This window comes from Mytilus galloprovincialis, chromosome 2 (assembly GCF_965363235.1).
Source record: "Mytilus galloprovincialis chromosome 2, xbMytGall1.hap1.1, whole genome shotgun sequence".
NCBI classification, from domain to species: domain Eukaryota; kingdom Metazoa; phylum Mollusca; class Bivalvia; order Mytilida; family Mytilidae; genus Mytilus; species Mytilus galloprovincialis.
The window spans coordinates 77,090,578-77,105,238 of NC_134839.1; positions in this window are offsets into that span (position 1 = coordinate 77,090,578).

Consider the following 14,661-nt stretch of genomic DNA (forward strand, 5'->3'; position numbering starts at 1 on the left):
GTGTTTGACGTTGTATGAATAATTGGTCAATGTACAATGGATCAGTTATTTTTTACTGTGAACCGACCCTTAAAACATCATCATAATAAAACATCTGAATTGATAACGCGTGCATTTTATTTATGTAAGTAAGAAGTCACCATGTGGCAATCAAAATCCATTAATATAAATAACACTGACAACATTATAACCAATAGAAAATAGATAAAACTAATATCAGACCACAAAATATTACATTGAACAACAACAACTGTGGATAAGCTCATGGGTTTTCTAAGGATTAATAGTTTCTGCTTCATAAGCGGTATTCTATGCCCTGTATATCACTAAATACAACTTCGGTTGTTTATTCACATTCGCTGACTTAATAAACAATAAGCAAGAACATGAAGATGAAGTATTGTCAACAATAAATCAAATGTATGTGCGTTAGTCTGCAACACAAGTATAGTCAGGTATTCCATAATGTTACCAAAAACATGATGCCGTCCGCAAAACTGTCGTAGGAAAAAATATCAAATCTTCCTTGTATGTATAAGCCAGAAACTGTTACTAGTATTATTTAAAAATGCAGACAGAAAACGAACATATTGTTATATATACTGATACTCATCTTGGAGGTGCCATTGTTATATTATAGTTCGTTTATGTGTGTGTGTCAACCGTAAGTGTTGTGTTTTTGTTGTCATTATTCTCCTCTTATATTTGATGTGTTTCTCTCAGTTTTAGTTTGTAACCCGGATTTGTTTGTTTTTTCTCAATCGATTCATGAATTTCGAACAGCAGAATACAACTGCTGCCTTTATTTATTACTCAAAGGATACTCCTATGATCTATTTATTTTTCATTAATATTTCTAGTATGAAGTATCTTTAGAATGTATAGAGATGTATCCTTTTTTACAAAGCATGATTTTCTCCGAAATGGTTATACTTAACTGAGAAATACATACTCAAAGGATACTCATATAATCTATTAATTTTTTCTTAAATATGTCTTGTATGAAGTATCTTTAGAATGCAAAGAGATGTATTCTTTTTTACAACGCATGATTTACTACGAAATGGTGTAGTAAATTAAGATATTTTTTAATTAAAAAAATGTAGAGCTGTCATTGTCTTTTTATTGTGAGAAAATACATGGGCTAACTTATTTTAAAAGTCTTTTTCTCTTAATTTAGAGTGAAGAGTACTTTATAACGGTTTTATTAGTAAGATATTTAAAACAATTAGTGCACGAGGAGAGGGATTTCGTTTGTATTTACATTGTGCTCCGCTTCATTTTCATGCAGAACAGTTTTTTGAATTTATCCACTTGAATTCTCAATAGAGAAGGTATTCCTTCAAAAAGTGTTTAGCACGATTTTGAAGATCAAGATTGGTGTGTTTTGTAAAAATTACCATACGATTTTTAGTCAAAAGAACGATAACTGTCACTATTTCTGTACTTCCTTACCATATATATCAAACTATGTGTACTTCCCTTGAAGTGACCATTGGTATATAAAACTATTGGTACCTCAATTGATATATAACGCTAAGAGCCATTTTTCCTAAATGATCGATTGGTACTTTAAATATCAAATAGTAATACACATGTCGAAAGAAATGATCAGATCCGCGTGTTAAAACGTTTAAACCCGCTGCATTGTATATACATCTGTCCGCAGTCAGGCTCCTGTTGTTCAGAAGTTTTCGTTTTATTATGTGATTCATGAATGTTTCTAGTTTCTCGTTTTTTGTATAGATTAGACTGTTAGTTTCCTGATTAAACCAATACAAAAACTGTGCGGTAAAAATATCCCCAGTAAAGGCGTTATCCCTTTTTTAAATGAGTGTTAGGACTTAATTAATAAAGTATCTCTCTTTTCTCCAAGTGAGGCAGCATTTAATTGATTTACATGCTACAGTGAACAAACACCTTTACGCAAGGACATTGTAAAACGTGATGGGAAAATTAAATTTAAATCCTTAAAAAACTTTGTGTTTTTAATTAATATGTGTTTTGCGCTATTGGTTGTTAACAAATACCCTAAAAGGTTCAACTAACCCAAGTAGGTTTTAAAACCTTATGACCTGCATACTTAGAAACTATTTCAATTAATGTGTTTGTATACGCCATTCCCTTGCACCATTTGAACTCCAATATAAGTCATGCTGACGTGTTTTGCATTCGATAATAACTGATTTACAAATTTATAATTATTCGAATTAATTTTGGACATGTCATTATCAAACTTTTATTATATAAGCAACTTTTTGTTCAATATGATAGAAAAATTAATCCGTTGAGGTTTAATTACGTGTATATGGTATGCTGTGCTTGATCAGTTCTGTGGTTAAAACAGACACATAAGTATCATTTGCAGAGTTTGTTTTGAAATACAAATAAAGAGTATTGGAAACGATAGTGAACGATACAATATGATATCCGCCGGACTTTTTCTGGTTATAAATGTGCTGGTCAGTCTACAACTTGCAGATGGCCACAGCGAAAGTATTTATATACGTATTGTAAAGTTTATGCATAAAAGATGTATATATATATATATAATTATTTTCTGTGACTGTATATTACATTAAATTGTAGGATCCTTTACTATAGATAATTTAGCTGATCTGTAATAATAACATCTTCATGCCTTATATATCATGTACTGTAGTACGCCACTAGATTAAAACTGACGAGGAAAGGTAACACACGGCCAGCGAAAGCTCTTTTTTTGAAAGCCCAGGTGGTCGTGTGGTCTAGCGGGACGGCTGCAGTGCAGGCGATTTGGTGTCACGATATCACAGTAGCATGGGTTCGAATCCCGGCGAGGGAAGAACCAAAAATTTGCGAAAGCAAATTTACAGATCTAACATTGTTGGGTTGATGTTTAGACGAGTTGTGTATATATACTGTGACACAGAAATACAACTTTATGTCACCGTAAGGTCTTCTTTAATGTGCAAATTCAATACCGCATAGTCAGCTTTAAAATGCTCCAAAATGGCAATTGTAAAACAGTTCAAACGAAGGCTATGTGTTCAGCCGAAATATTTGTCAACACGATTTTATAATATCCTCTTCGAATATTACTGTCTTCTTATATACATTTGTAAGTGCCGTTGCGCAAATCTGAATTCAATATTTTTTCTAGCCTAGATGATCCTATACATATAAAAATTTGCAATGTTTTCCTTAATATAGACTTCAATATAGTACATGTAAGTCTTGTGTGGACGAAAAAGCACTTCTGGCGTGTTAAATTTTAAACCTGGTGCCTTTTGTAAGTTATTATTCGTGTGTTTCTTTGTCCAATATGTTTTGCTATTCATTTGTATTGTTGTCCTGTAATGTTATATTGTCATTTTAATGTTATATTTGACATTGTCATTAAAGCGGGAGGTTTGGCATGCCCACCATTTTTTTTACTTTAAAAAATGTCCTGTGCCAAGTCAGGAATATAGCCATTTTTTTTTTATCATAGTTTGTTTCTGTGTGTGTTACATGTTTAAAACGTTGTGTTTCTGTTGTGTCGTTTGTTTCCTCTTATATTTGAGTGGGAATTTGATTTGATCAAAGTTCTGCTATCCCGTTTCACCTGGCCAGAAAACGTATATTGGGACTCTGACACAGAACAATGTGAAAGTAATGAAAGGGTTCAGATTGATTGAATAACAAAAGGTACATGAATCAAAGCGTAATTATCTTCAGAACAGCCACTTACCTCAATTATATATATATATACCCTTACATGCGAAACAATTATACAAGAAATAAAAACAATGCTAGTAGTTTCTGAAAACTAGATCAAAGTATTTGTTTTTGGGAAAAAAACGAATATTTGACATCTAGTATTCAATTTTCCTCCGATTTACTTCTAAATCATTTTAAGGAATGTAGTAATGTAATCAAATAAAGGCAACAATAGTATACCGCTGTACGAACTTCATAAATCTCTTGAGAAAAAAAAACAATCCGGGTTACGAATTAAAACTGAGGGAAACATCAAATATAAGATGAGAACAACGACACAACAGAAACACTAAAATGCAACATGCACAGACATGAACTCTAATATGACAATGGCCATTTTCCTGACTTTGTACAGGACATTTTAAGAAAAAAATGGTGGATTGAAACTGGTTTTGTCTCTAGCCAAACCTCCCTTCTTTTGTTAATTATAACATTAAAATGATAACGATACATGACAGGACTACAATACAAATGAAAAGGAGAACATACAGGACAGAGAAACACAAATAAACAATACTATATAACATTACGACAACTTTATATTTATCAAAGATACCAGGCTTGTAATTTAATACGTCAGACGCGTGTTTTGTCTACATAAGACTTATCAGTGACGCTCAGGTCAAAATAGCAAAGAAAGCAAAACAAAGATGAACGCATTGATGACCAAAACATTTCTAAAAGTAGTGCCAAATACGGCTGAGGTTATCAGCCTCGGATAAGACAGTATTTAGAATAATGCATACTTTTGCAAACAGTTAATTTATACGAAATTACTATATAATAGATATACAGTGATATTGTTTGCCTCAAATTACAGCCGAAATTCGGCCTTTTCCCCTAGAGAAAATTCCCAATAACTAAAAAAAATGGCTTTAAATTCCTCCCAAAAAGTTATACATTTTCCCAAAACAGTGATGGCATTGGTAGTAATGCTTGTAAATTTCGTATTCATGTTATTATTTTGATATTAGAAAGCACTTTTGAGATCTGGTTTTCTGATCAGAATCATCATGGTGTTTGTAACACATGTGGTTTTCAATGCATTAAGTACCATCATTGTTTCTGTGTCTTTCCCCTCTCCAAAAAAGTACCTTTCAGGTTGAAAATGTCTGACAACCAAAATATACATGAAAAAAACAGTGCAGAAAAGACAGCAAAGGTCAGCAAAAAATCGGAGATGTGTTTAAAATGAAATATACAAATTTCCCAATTTCAATAAAAATATGCATTTTTCCCAATAAAAAACGGTAGAGGTAGTTTTGAAAAAAGACAACAATATCACTGATATACATGTTAACACCGTAGTGATGGTGGCTTACTACTGAATAAAAACGAATACGTAACACGGTTATGCTGTGGACAAAGTCGGATTATTAAATATATAATTTCAATGCTTACAAAGAAACATTTAATCATGAACAATGTGTTTCAAACTGAAAATAAGCAAATAAATATTCATCCGTATAATACATCACATCTCACTACAATTAAGTATCTGTATTGTGTGAGTTGGTTTCCAATTATTTAACAGTTTTTAATGTTCTACTTATGTGTTTATTGTATGCGGGACTTATACATGTTATATACGAAAACTTAAAGTACCACGTTGCTTTGTTTACCAAGTTGTGTAAATGATAATCCATGTGGTACTAATTACTTTCTGTTGTGACAATCAAAAACCTTACGAATATAAGACACATGCTGCAAATAAATTAATATGTGATTGACATTGTACAATGACCCTTGAAACATCATCATAATAAAACATCTACTCGAATCAATAATGCATGTATTTTAATTATGCAAGACAGAAGTCGGAATGTGGCAACTAAAATCCATTGATATATATAATACAGACAATTTCATAAGCAATAGACATAATTTGCAAGCCAGGTATGCCATTACGGTCAACAAAAACATGATGCCGTCCACCAAAAAGTCTTAGAAAAGACATTAAACATGTTCAATAACGTCCTTGCACGTATAAGCCGAAACAAATGACATACACCGAATGCACGGCATTCCACGATGAGTAAACCCTATACCAAATAGTCAGCTACTAAAAATCCCAAACTAATAAAGTAAACCCTACAAACGAAAAAACTGCAGGTAAATTAATACATATTCTAGTATACATATTCTAGTATGTGGTTTGTTGATGTGGTTCATAAGTGACCCTCGTTTCTCGTTTTCACATGTATATAGATTAGACCGTTGGTTTTCCCATTTGAATAACTTTACACTGGTAATTCTGGGGCCCTTTATAGCTTGCTGTTCGATGTTAGCCCAAGCTCCGTGTTGTAGATCGTACTTTGATCTATAATGTTTACTTTTACAAATTGTGATTTAGATGGAGAGTTGGCTCATTGGCACTCATTCGACATCTTCTTATATCTGTATATGAAGTGAAATAGAAACGAGCGGCTTTTGTCATATAAAGATATCCTATTCTCCTTGTGTGTTCATTCCTTTTGTACTGTTTTCTGACCAGCGTATTCTTACTGATAATATTTGTTTATTTCTAATTCTTCAACTGAATTCTTATATGAAATGTCATCAATATCCCAATACTTTCATTCCATACATTGGGGTGGGCTGTGCTGGAAATCTACACTTTAAATGAAAAGCATTTACTATTATCAAGGCCTTTCACTAACAATACTAGTTGTATATAGAACATGCACCTCTATATAACTAAGAAGATCTTCATATATTTAAAAGTGCTAATAAAAAATTCGCAGAATTTAATCACCACATTACTACTATGCATAATGACAGTCATTATGTGTTTTTGTGTTATATATGGTAACTGGACTTATGATAATCCAACATTTCTCAGGAAATCTCACACTTAAGAAGACAGTCACGCTTGCTTTATGTTGCCTACATGTCTAACCCTGTAATTAATTTTGGTAATATCAATTTTCTTCAAATGTATAAAAGGTTTCTAAATAACATATTTTTACACCCACACAAAGACTTATACAACAAGGAAGTAAAAAAAATATATTTCAAACATGTTACAATTTGAAATTGTATAAAAAAAATATATACATGATATTGATTTTAAGAGGGATTCATTAGGTACATGCATTTGTTCATTATGTTTTATTCTTAAATTTCTAGTCACCATAACTTGATATAATTATATCTGAATACATTTTGAACTTGATTAGAATTTACTTGCATATATGCGCATCGCCTCCGTTCTGCATGAATTATTTGTAGTTATCACTAGCAAAGTATTGACAGAAAGAGGACAGTGAATATGAACAGCAGTTTAGTTCAAGTATTGTTCATGTTTGTGTTTTTACATATCAGTCAAAATGTAGATGGTATGTATTTTTATATTAAAGCATATAATAACAAGGCTTTGGAATATAGAAAATATTTAAAAGATACTTTGTATTTTAATCATCTAAAGAGATAACTTGTTAATATTTCAACCCTAATCGATTTGATTTATCTTGATCGTGTTTTGATCATGAGACAAAAAATGTTGTGAACACTAAAGACATTAAGGTTTGCCTTATTTTGTGCGTTTTGAAAAACAGAATCGAAACACCAATATGAAATATTTTAACTATAAATCTTAATTTGTGTTCAGAAAAAAAAAAAGAAATGTTTTAGTGCACATTCTAAACATGATAACATCTAATTCAGACTTGACGTTTTACGTGATCTCTTGTTTGTTCAGTTATACGTTTATCTAGTTGCTTTTGATTTGTCACGCTTGTGTTTTATCCTATGCACATCTTTTAACAATGGTGCATGTTTTGCCCATTTAGCATTTCACATGCAATAAATCAGATTTTAGATAAAAAAAAAAAAAAAAAAAAGCATTTGACATTCTAGCCTATTTAACGTTTTGAAGTTAATGTTGGTCATTCATTATCATAAATAAAGAAAAACATAGATCATGTCACGTGTCAAACAATTCTCATTTTAATAAATGATTTTCGGTATATCAAAGGTATAAAATAACAGAACAACTTTCAATATCATTTCGAACAACTGTTGTAATAGTTGTAAAGAATAAGAACAGCAACATATATGTTTTATAGCTAGATTTAACTTAAAATAAATTAATACACGTACAAAATAAGAAGTCTGATACTAAATGAGATTTCTATGGTTATACTGAAATTGAAAAGATTTCGTTTACCTTGAGTATGGGAGACAACTCTTTTGAAGGAATCGAAAGTCATTTGTGAGTTTTAACCTAGTAGTAATTGCAACAGCGTTCAAACATTTCTGTTGTTAACGTTCGGTTACGAAAATTACACAGAAGTATCTAAGACATTTATCGCCGCGATATAGCCTTTTTGTGATAATGCGGCGTAAAGCAACCAACAATCAATCAATCTAAGACATTTAGGAAGATTTTTGAAAAATTAAATTGAAAATATTAGATTGAATAATAAGGATTTAGTCCTAAGCTATTGGTTGATAGGCCTTACACTTACTTGTGTGTCTTTGGTTTTCAATATTATAGAAGGTATGGTCTGATCATCCACCCTAGTACAATCTAATGTTAACATATAGGCTTTATTAGCACACAGAGTGTACTAAGATCGTGACAGAAAGTACAAAATTATAAGCCTGGTACTAAATGAGATTTCTATAATTTCACAGAAATTTTTGTTGTTTACATTGGTTATTGGAATGATACAGAAGGTTCTAAGATATCTAGAAAGATTTTGGAAAAAATAAATCGGACATATTGGATTGAATCATAACGTTTTAAGGATGTAGCACTAATCTATTGGTTGATAGGCCTTACTTAACTGTGTGTCAAATGCAAACGGCAATATTATAGTAGGTGTGGTCTGATTATCCACCTTAGTACAATTTAATGTTAACAGATTGCCTATATTAGCACACATAGTGTACTTAGATAGTGACAGACTGTCAAAACATTCATTTAAGCGTCAACTCGTTTGATAAAAAGGGAACTAGTAGCCTAGAATATTACGTATTTTAATGTAGATATGTCAATTCCACCGTGTAGAACGCCACATGCGGGGTGTCGGCTATGTTTGACATGGGGTGGCAATTTTGAAGCGACGAAAAAGTAAGAAGGTAAGTTCAAGCATCAAAATTTCTTATTTCTAGAACTCTCAGTACCATATAATGTATTGCACGGAAGGAACCGCAACATAATCTATTTCCCGAAAGCAGAAGCAGTCGTTTTCAGTGCTCAGTTTTCTCAAACACCTCGCCCTAGTTTTCCGTGTTGCAGATTTTGAGGCTTTATATGCAAATTTCGGTATAAAAAACTACTTTAAACAGCCAACCCCGTATCATTTATATAGAATTGTATTCCTCTCATTGACTTATACCAAATACCAGTTTCTTAGTTAAAACTAATTGGTTTTAAAACTGTTATTCATCAAAATACAAAGTGTGGCTCGGTGTGTCGGATTTTGCGTCGCAAGGGGTAGAGGCTTGTCATAAAGGAATACATATTTGCTTGTAAATTAGTCTTCATATGATACATTTTATTTCAAGCACATCTACTTTACCATGACAAAACAAGGATTTTTCATTTTGCCTGTTTTTGGTCTTATAAAATATATTCTTTTGATTTCATTCACATCTACTTTACCATGACAAACAAAATAAGGGTTTTTCATTTTGCCTGTTTTTGGTCTTATAAAACATGTGCTTTTGATTTCATTCATAGTAAAAAAAAACTGGCTTAAAATATTTAGTTTTCAAGCTGGTAAACGATTTCTTTTCCTTTTCAGTCACTATCATGGTAAAAAAAAGTCAAGGCTATGGCTCAATAAACCAAAACATCACAAAATAGTCCTCAATATAAGATGTGCTTGAAGCCTCCACCAGCCAAAATGCATCATTAACTGCTAGTAGTCTGTTGTTATTTATGTATTATTGTCATTTTGTTTATTTTCTTTGGTTACATCTTCTGACATCAGACTCGGACTTCTCTTGAACGGAATTTTAATGTGCGTTTTGTTATGCGTTTACTTTTCTACATTGGCTAGAGGTATAGGGGGAGGGTTGAGATCTCACAAACATGTTTAACCCCGCCGCATTTTTGCGCCTGTCCCAAGTCAGGAGCCTCTGGCCTTTGTTAGTCTTGTATTATTTTAATTTTAGTTTCTTGTGTACAATTTGGAAATTAGTATGGCGTTCATTATCACTGAACTAGTATATATTTGTTTAGGGGCCAGTTGAAGGACGCCTCCGGGTGCGGGAATTTCTCGCTACATTGAAGACCTGTTGGTGACCTTCTGCTGTTGTTTTTTTCTATGGTCGGGTTGTTGTCTCTCTGGCACATTCCCCATTTCCATTCTCAATTCTATCATAGTTCATCACCAGGTTCATCTAAAAAGCACTCGTGCACGCCGCAAAAATCCATTACTCCTAAGGAATTAGAACACTCCATCCAATGAAACACTCACCGGCATCTTTTTCAGCGAATGACAACACAACTTCAAGTAATCCTGAAGACGATGATACTACAATTGTCAATGAGAAAACAACGACTTGTACACAATATACAACGGAACAGGTTTACAAGAAAAAATTATTCAAGACAGTTATTTCGTTCGTAATCGCCCAGCTAGAACTATCCGTTTTCTGTTACACATCTATCATATCATATCTACTTTGAAGGTCTACTCTGACTATATACATATCTCTAAACGAACCGGAATTGAATAAAATTTGAAGAATTTGATGTAACCTGTGTTTTTCTAGGTTGAATTTCTGTTACATTTATGTTCCTATTTGTGTAGGTGTGTTTGAATTAAAAAGTATCAGATAGAGATCGATTTATAAGAAAATGTATTCTTTTTTTTATGACAAGCCTCTACCCCTTGCGACGCAAAATCTGACACCCCGGGCGACACTTTATATTTTGATGAATAACAGTTTTAAAACCAATTAATTTTAACTAAGAAACTGGTATTTGGTATAAGTCAATGAGAGGAATAGAATTCTATATAAATGATACGGAGGGTAGCTGTGTAAAGTAGTTTTTTATACCGAAATTTGCATATAAAGCCTCAAAATCTGCAACACGGAAAACCAGGGCTAGGTGTTTGAGAAAACTGAGCACTGAAAACGACTGCTTCTGCTTTCAGGAAATAGATTATGTTGCGGTTCCTTCCGTGCAATGCATTATATGGTACTGAGAGTTCTAGAAATAAGAAATGTTGATGCTTGAACTTACCTTCTTACTTTTTCGTCGCTTCAAAATTGCCACCCCATGTCAAACATAGCCGACACCCCGCAAGTGGCGTTCTACACGGTGAATTCGTTCTAAGGGTAATCTACCCATACTGAATATTTCTGATTTTCCTTATAAAATGAAATGCCATTATGTTTGGATCCTTACCATTTCACTTATAAAAATAATATAAAAAGAGACTATATAAGTGTTGTTTAACTTACAAGAAATACATTTTTTTATGTATAGGTTTATGCCCACCAAATTCTCAATTTGATTCAACGGAAGAGAAGTGTGTGTGTAAAGAAGGATACTCATGGGTCGAGGTTACAGAAACATGTGATCAAAGTAAGTTTATTAATTGATACACATTTCGTCTATCAACAATATTCATAAATGATATTTACTTTTAATTTAGATAAGTTGTAACTAGCTCTGCATGTAAATACTTTAATGAAATTTTAAAAGAGGCATATGCATTGGACTGCATTAGGTTAATGACATAAACAATAACAAACAATGACTAAGAAAAACAACAGCTACTAGTATTTTGTTGTATTTCTGCAAACGAAGTGAGTCGCATTTAGTTTCTAAAAATTAAACAATAATAATTCATATTAGAAAATTCCAAGAATTCAAACCATTTTGTTTGTTGGCAATTAGGCAATGGTGTAGCTTTGTGGTAATATTATTGAAAATATCTTCAGAAAAATGCAATTGATGATATCTATTTATTATTGCAGTGAAGGGTGTCACTGTGTATGGTAATCCAGGTAGTCCAGGTGATGGTAGAAGGTAGTTCTTGGAACAGAGCAAAATATAGCCAACAATAAATATACATAGATCAATTGTTTAGTCGTTTTGTCCCAAAGCACATATGTTGATTTGAGATATCGACTTCCTGTTTAAACGTTTTAGTGTCAGAAGAAATCAAATTCCTAAAATTTGAATATTTATTCGTGACAAAACTATATTTTCGTGAAAAATGCATACACAAATTAGCACGTATTCTATCAGAAGATACTTTATATTTGAACAAATTGGAATGAAATAGAAATTATCTCATTTTTTCTAACATTTGATTAAAGTTAAAGAGCTTTTCAAACAATCTTTTAACCTTCAATATTCGTATTTTAATATCTAACAGTATTACAAGAGTTCACTTGCTACATAATCAATTTAAATTTTAGTATTTGAATTCTTACAATTGTTACCTTACAGGAAGGAAAGACAAATTTCCAACATTTATTTGCGTCAGATTTGTTACGTTTTTTTATACTCTCTCCCATATTGTATCTTATGAAAAACAAATCGAAAAAATACTGAACTCCGAGGAAAATTCAAAACGGAAAGTCCCTAATAAAATGGCAAAAGCTCAAACACAACAATTGAATGAACAATTGTCATATTCCTGAGTTGATACAGGCATTTTCTTATTTAGAAAATGGTGGATTAACCCTGGCTTTATAGCTAGCTAAAGCTGTCACTTGATTGAATAATAAAAGGTACATAAATCAAAGCGTATTTATCACACTTCAGAACTGCCACTTACCTCAATTATATATATACCCTTACATGCGAAAAAATACTACAAGAAATAAAAACAATGTTTGTAATTACTGAGAACTAGATCAAAGTATTTATTAAAAGAAAAAATTCAACACAATACTTGACATCTAGTATTCAAAACTCCAACGATTTACTTTCAAACCATTTAAAGGGATGTAGGTCACAAGATAATGCTGTTAACAAAGAAGAATAATTTAAGATAGAATGTCAATGCATAAAAGGTAAAAAACATTAAAAACGTGTTTCAAATTGCAAATAAGCGAATCAATATTCATCCGCATTATACATCACATTATGATCTCACTACAATTACGTAGCTGCATGTGTGATATTGGTTTCCTATCATTAACAGTTTTTTAATGTTTACTTTTGTTTATTGTGTGTATTGTATGCGGGACTCTTATATGAAAGTTTTAAACTACCACGGTGATTTGTTTACCAATCCGTGTAAATTATACATCAATGTGGTACTAATTACTTTCTGTTGTGACAATCAAAAACCTCAAGAATAAAAAAACACATGCTACAACTAAATTAAAACCCTTGAAGCATCGTCATAATAAAACATCTGGTCGAATCAATAATGCATGTATTCTAATTATGCAAGAAAGAAGTCAGCATGTGTCAACCAAAATCCATTGATATAAATCACACAGATAATACCATAAACAATAGACATATAATTTGCTAGACAGGTATTTCATTACGGTCAACAAAAACATGATGCCGTCCACCAACAACTCGTAGAAAAGACATCAAATATGGTTAGTAACGTCCTTGCACATATAAGCCGAAAAAAATTACTTTAACTGAATGTACGGTATTCCACAATGAGCAAACCCATTACCAAAATAGTCAGCTACTAAAGACCCTAAATTAAAAACGTAAACTTCTACAAACGAGAAAACTACAAGCTAAGTAATACATATACTAGTATACATATATGTCGTTTGTTGATGTGGTTCATAAGTGTTCATTGTTTCTAGTTTTTTATATAGATTAGAATGTAGGTTTTCCCGTTTGAATGACTTTACATTCTGGTAGCCCTTTATAACTTTCTGTTCGATCGGAGCCAAGGCTCCGGGTTGTAGAACGTTCTTTGACCTATAATGTTTACTTTTACAAATTACGATTTGGATGGAAAGTTGTCTCATTGGCACTCATACCACATCTGCTTTATCTATATATGAAGGGAAATAGAAACGAGCGGTTTTTGTCATATCAAGATATCCTATTCTCCTGGTGTGTTCATTCCTTTTGTACTGTTTCTGACCAACGTATTCTTACTGATGATATTTTTTTTTATTTCTAATTTCTTCAACTGAATTCGTATATCAAATGTAATCAATATCCCAATACTTTCATTTAATACATTGTGGTAGGCTGTGCCGAAAATCTACACTTTAAATGAAAAGCATTTACTATTATCAAGCGCTTTGACTTATAAATTGCAGATCTTACAATACTATTTGTATATAGAACAGGTACCTCTATATAACTAAGAAGATCTTTATATATTTAAAAGCGCTCAATAAATAATCGCATAATTTCATCACATTACTCCTATGCATAATGACAGTCATTCGATGTTTTTGTGTGATATATGGTAACTGGATTTCTCCAACATTTCTCAGGAAACCTCACATTTAAGACAGTCACGCTTGATTTTTGTTGCCTAAACGTCTGCTCCTTTGTTGTTAATTTTAATATTATAAATTTTCTTCAAATCTATAAGATACAACACATGTCTATAAACACAAGTACTTATACAACAGGAATGTAAGGGGGAAAAGTATTTCAAACATGTTACCCTTTGAAAGTATATAAAGATAAATACATGATATTGATTTTAAGAATGATGCATTGGATACATATATTTGTTCATTATGTTAAATGCTAAACATCCCAGTCACAATAACTGGAGATAAATGTCACTGAATACATATTGAATTGGATTACAATTTGTTGTATATTCGCATCACATCAGTTCTGTACGAATAATTTTAAGTTATGAACAGCAGTTTGTTTCAAGTATTGTTCATGTTTGTTTCTACATATTAGTCAGAATGTAGATGGTAGGGTTTTTTTTATATTAAAGCATATAACAACAAGGCTTTGGAATAGAGAAAATATTTAAAAGATAATTAGTG